Source organism: Poecilia mexicana, unplaced genomic scaffold, assembly GCF_051168715.1.
Source record: "Poecilia mexicana isolate PSO_F unplaced genomic scaffold, ASM5116871v1 scaffold_16, whole genome shotgun sequence".
In the NCBI taxonomy this organism is placed as follows: domain Eukaryota; kingdom Metazoa; phylum Chordata; class Actinopteri; order Cyprinodontiformes; family Poeciliidae; genus Poecilia; species Poecilia mexicana.
In genome coordinates this window covers 30733873-30740210 of record NW_028263385.1, presented here as the reverse complement: position 1 = coordinate 30740210, position 6338 = coordinate 30733873, and the positions used below count along the sequence as shown (strand labels likewise).

Here is a 6338-nt window from a genome sequence, read left to right as displayed (position 1 = left end):
TTCCTGTGTTCCAGGAAAACAGGAAAGGGGTGTGGCCGGTGGAGATAAGTCTATCTCCACCGGCCACACCCCTTTCCTTTGTTCGTCTCTGTTTGAGTTCTGGAGTGTAGGAGTGAGCTGCTGTTTATGTTTCCTCAGTTTTCTCATTTTTTACTTAGTTAGGAAGGTAAAATTTTGTCTTTTGGTTTATTTGCTTTCGATTAGGTAAGTTTCTGTTACTATTTAGATAGTTTCCTTTTGTTTATTGTTTTCGGCGATAGCTCACTCTGAAGCCAAGTACTCCAGTGGTAACATCTTTATCAAATGCACCTTTTTAAAATAAATAATAATTTTCAACTGTTCAATTTTGTGTGTGTCGGTTGCTGGGATCAGAGGAGGATGGATCCTTCATGTTGCGACCTGGCCCCCCCTACACTGGTCGTAACAATCAGATTGTTGAGCCTTGAACTGTCATCTGTCCTTGCTGCCTGCATAAAACAATGAAAAATAAGAGAGTTCATACTCATACATGTCTTAGGGAAATGTGTAATTATTTTATTATATACAGGAAAAAAGCTAAGTTCCATTTTAGATCTTTAAGAGGTTAGTGTGCTAAAACATTTGTCCTAATGTAAATGTACATGCCCAAAAATGGCTAGTTTGAGAATAAAAGTAATTGTTATTGAAATAAAAAAAAGTATTGACACAGTAAGTAGAAACATAAATATCTAGATATCTTGAGAAAAAACTTTTTATTTTTAGATTCTAATTTTTGTAGCTATCTACCATATATAAAGAGCAATACATTTATGTACTCACCTTGTCAATGCAATGATCAAGTGGCTCGTCCCTCCTACTATGGTCAACCAAAACAGCAGGAGATGCCTCAGCACTGCACAGCTTATTTATGTTCAAATCGAGGAACTGTTGATGTCAGAGTCCAGAAGATAACTTTTCACTATATGGTAATGGAGAACCAACCGGACATTGTGGTGGTGGATAAAGAACAGAGGAAAGCTGTTGTGGTGCATGTAGCAATACCAAGTGACCACAACATCAGGAAAAAGGAGAAACTGGAGAAATACCAGGGCCTCAGAGAGGAACTGGAGAAGGCCTGGAAGGTGAAGACCACAGTGGTGCCTGTGGACATCGGGGCCCTCGGGGCAGTCACCCCCAAACTGGAGCAGTGGCTCAAACAGATCCCAGGAACAACATCAGACATGTCAGTCCAGAAATGTGCAGTTCTAGGCACAGCCAAGATACTGGAGGAGAACCTCAAGCTCCCAGGCCTCTGGTAGAAGACCCGAGCTCAGAGGATGAAGGAGAGAGCACCCACGGAGGGTGAGAAGGGAAGTATATATATATATATATATATATATATATATATATATATATATATATATATATATATATATATATATATATATATATATATATATATATATATATGACGTGCGATGAGGTCATTAGCTGGTGAGGCACCTATTTAATTATAATCGGATTTACAAATCTAGACCCCTCATGTTATTGTTTACATAAGGAAATTTCGCGCATGCGTACAATGCTAAAGGGCAAAAAGGCTATTCCTTTACATGCCATCCATAGCCCGACGCCGCCGCAGAATAATTCCGTTATTTCAAACTTAGACATGTAGATATTATTAATTTCGTGCTGTGCTTAACAGCAAAGGGAGAAACCGTTAAAGTACAACTCAAAACCACGTCTTTCTCGCTCTCTGTATTAGCGCAGCTACTGGCTGGGCAATAAAAACATCGTTCGAGCGCAGCGGCGGATATGAATCTGTTACAATTGTTGCGGGGAATTCCGGAAGAAATCGGCGGTGGAAGATACTTTGTAACAAAGCCCGGGTGAGAACGGTCACGTAGGTAAAAGCGTAAACATATAGTGGCACATAACTAGAGATTAAGCAGGGGGCAAGAGGCAAACTGGCGATATATATATATAGTCGGGGAGGCAGGTTAGGAGAGAGAGAGAGAGAGAGAGAGAGAGAGAGAGAGAGAGAGAGAGAGAGAGAGAGAGAGAGAGAATAAAATGCATCTTTGGTTGTATCTTGGACATGTCATACATGAAAATAGTGTATCCCAGCATGATTACTTCGATAAGCTGAACCATATGTCCATATGTAACAGTGTTTAGGTTGTAGAATCCCACTTGCTTTATGTATCAGTGCAATGGGGAAATAGCGCCCCCCCTCTCTGTGTGGTTGGTTATATACTGCTGGCTCCTGCACTCAGTGCCAGTCTGTGAAAGCTGCACAAGAGGTGAGTTTCATTCTTCAGCACACCGAGTAGAAAGATGTTAGCAATCGATAAAACATAATTTTTATTAACTTAGATAAATAGAGTGCAATTAATATTTACTAGATTCGTGCCTGGCACTAATTTTTGCACTTTCATTTCATTATAAAACACTTCATGTGCTAAGTTAAAAAAAGCTAACATAACGCTCGCTCTGTTGTAGTGTGCTGATTGAAGCTGAGCCGTTGCACTGATTCCAACCCGATATGTTCTCATTCAGGAAATAAACTGCAGATCACCCAGAAACTCCTTGTCTTCTTTAAAACTACACAACGCAGAGTCGAGGGGTTACTTGGGCTGGCCTGGTACAGTGGAGTGAAGCAGAACCCGGTTACACATATACATGCCGGTTTAATGGCTGTATGCCTAAAATTTAAATACGTGACAATGGGATTACCATTCAGCGAGTTATTATTGATTTTATGCGCTGATACTTGATTGCGCCTGTAAAACAGATTACACTGAGACCAGCTCTCGAGCCTTCCAAGATGGCCGCTCTAAATCTCGTCAGATACAATAGGTGAGAGCGGTCCGTGAAGCGTCTTATATTATGTCTATGTATAAACCTGCCACCATAGACATAATATCGGATTTTGGACTCAATCTCTGCTGCTGAATCTGAGATTGCTGAAAAAAAAAATAAAAAATATACATATACATATATATATATATATATATATATATATATATATATATATATATGTATCCAATATATATTATTCAGTATTAATCTTTATTTATTTGTGTTTTTATAATTATATAAATATGTATTGATATTACTAAATAATTTATTAAATGAATTATGAACGGCTGTGTGCTTTGTAATATGCTCTTCATACATCTATATCAGAATATCCCATTCCTATTCTATTGTTATAGCCACTAAGCATATTTAAATATGCTGAACTATGTATTAAAAAGATACTTAAATAATACAATTGTTTATAAATGTAGCTTTGATAGATGTTTGAATATGGTTTACAGTAACAAAAAAGCGTGTTATGATCGATTAAATGCGCTGATACGTCATTGTGCTGCTAGACACATAACGCTGAGTGGAGTGGCGTACCCTCCAAGATGGCCGCCCTAAATCTCGTCAGCTACAATAGGCGAGAGCGGTGCATGAGGCGTCTATCCTTATATTATTTCAATCTGGAAAGACTCAGACGAAGAAAAAGGAACAATTAAAAGGTTTAATGACAGCAATGAATAACAGTTCTTTGGTGCTCGGGCCCCGGCAGCTGATCTGAGCAGAGATTTGATGTGAACTCGATGAACATCCCGATAACCGATTAGGGATGCTCTCCCCCGGGGCCCGACACTGGTGGTGGAGGTCTGGAAAGGGTGCCATCCTGGAGAGCAGAAGGATGTGGGTGGAGAAGGGGAGGTGGTGGGTTGAACGCAGCTGGGAAGCGGCCGACGACTTGGGTGTGGATCCTTTTATGCTGAGCTTGATTGATGATTGGACACGCCAGGTGAGGTCCAGCGCTGAGGTCGGAGATGAGCATGACGCCGATTGACGAACGGAGGGGATGGAGTCTTCCAGGTTGAATTTTCGCTATTAGCTTCATGTCTATGCCTGCCACGGCCTTATGGACATGCGCAGTTGAGTGGCTTTAAGCGGCGTTCTATGAACGTCACCTGCATTTGCTGAGCGAGCGAGCGAGCTTCTGCCGCTTCTCCCACAGTAAGTTAAATTTATATTTTTTATTTAATATTTTGTTAATGACAGTGATGAAGAAGCAGTGTTATTTAATAACAATTTATGCGAATACATTTTGAACTTTCAACAAAAGCCACAGTAAGGCATGAGTAACGAAGGGAATTAATAATTAGTCTATATAATTTTGAATGTTAGAATTAATTCTAAGGCGATAAAAAATAAATGAAGTTTAAAATTGTATGTTTCAAAACACGAATTATACACGAGACTTAAAACTGGTGCCAAATCCTTCTTGTATTGATTTAGCAAGCATGTAAAATCCACAGTCGTAATCGAAGTGGAAATATCCGAGTGCTCCTGAACGTCTCTGACGTTTTTCTTGGCGTTCTCTGACGTTGGGTTCTCCCTTCTTCGTTTGTGCCTAACAGGTAAGCGGTGTTTTAATTGGGTCTGTTGTAATAATAAAATTATAAAAAATGACAGACGGTTTCGTTGTCAAACAGTTATTACATAATTGGTTCTTAAGTGTGTTTGTAACTTAATAAAGCTGAAACCGGCTATTTGTCGTTTTTTCTGATAGCAAACAATCGTTAGCATATGCTAAAATTGACGGCTGCTGTATCACTCATATGAAAACGTTTCGATTCAGATTGAAGAGGGTATTTCCAAATAACTTAATTTATAACAATGTATGTTAGTATTTGTTTTAATGGTCAGCTTTTTACTCAACCGTAAACTCGGAATTAATTAGACTTTTCGGTTCAACTGGGACTGTCAGCTGTTACGGGGCTGTTAGGCCGTTAGATAAACGTTGGTTTGTTCTTGGGTTGTGCCTTGCAGAGGTGGCTTGCAATAATCAGAAAATATAAAAAAAGAAAGACGGTTTGATTCTTAAAGACGTTAATAATTGCTTCTTAACGAATCGCCATACTATATTAGCATGATATGCTAATATTGACGGGTGCTTGACTGAACCATTCTATTCAGAATGAGGAATGTGTATCCAATTAGTATAATTCATAACCATGCATGATACTCTTTGTCTTCTCGATCAGCTTCTATTCAATTTGAAAACCCAGCAGTAATCCTCGGAGTTAATCGTAGCCAATAAGAGTATAAAGACCGCTGTTTATGCAGTAAAATTGGGTGCACAACTTTCTGTATTGCTAGAAAAATAGATTTCATTAAAGAATATTAATTTGTTTGTAATCCCGATTTATGTAGTGAGTTTATTAATTTATGTAAATATTCCAAGATAAATAGCTAATGATGAGCTGTGCTTTCCAACGTGTGGTGTATTTTTCTGATCAAGTCAATAATTGTGAGATAACACAGTGTCTTTTCACAGACTGAAAGAAAACTGCTCCCCAGCGTTCTTTGGCTGCTGGTAAGTACATTGCAAAGTTCAGCAGCCTGTCAAACACAAATGTTTTTAACAATAATTTAAGGCAAGACTGGACATTTTATACCGCTCCTAATACATATTTTAAACAATATTGATTTATTTGCAACTCAGATTAATAATATATATGAATATATTTATGAATAATATTTACATAATTTTTAAAAAAATTCTTGTAAATATTCAAAGAGAAACCGCAAATAGAGAACAGTATGTCATAAGGTGGTTGTGGGTGGTGGTGAGGAGAGACGCTGAGACCCAGGTTATGGTGATGATGAAGATTTAATGATGATGAAGCACACAAACAGTCCAAGGCAGGCAGCACGGCAGGAACAAGCACGCAGCTAAATACCGGTAGCAACTGTCAAACGGACTAGACGGAACAAACACAAACCACAATACATACAACGAGGATCTGACAAGAGACAGAGACTACAGGTGGACTTAAATACACACGGGGTAATCAAGGGGACGAGACACACCTGGGAGACAATCAACGGGGAAGACAGGACAGAGACTCACAGGAACACAGGACTGAACACAGAAAACTCAAAAATAAACACACAAAAACACGGATCTTGACACAGTATCCATTTACCAATGTGTTGTGTCATACTGGTGGTGTCTGTGGTTCCTTGGATAACATTAACTATGTGTCTTTTCTCAGACATACCTCTGTCAACCAATGTCCAAAGTACATTATTTTTTAAAGATAAACTGCTTTTAGATCACATCAGCAAACTGCATTACAACATTCTCTATTTGGAAAGAATGAAAATATGATCAGATAGTGAGAATGCGGAAAACATTTTAAAGACATTTAAAGTTTTTAAAAAACCCTGTCTGAGAAAATAAATAAGTTGATAAGTCTCACTCCCAACTCCTATCTTCATTGCTATAGAATTTCAGATACACTATTAAAAAGGCCAAATTAGGGAGAAACGCTCACAGCAGAAGCAGAATGATAGGACTGCTG

At 38.5% G+C, this 6338-nt stretch overlaps 1 long non-coding RNA gene across 1 annotated transcript; it reads left to right on the top strand.

The window, feature by feature from the left end:
- Positions 1-2152: 2152 nt before the first annotated feature.
- On the top strand, positions 2153-2543 carry LOC148155189 (uncharacterized). Its single transcript, XR_015765701.1, has 2 exons — positions 2153-2261; positions 2461-2543. It is a non-coding gene; the product is annotated as an uncharacterized LOC148155189 (long non-coding RNA).
- Positions 2544-6338: the final 3795 nt, after the last annotated feature.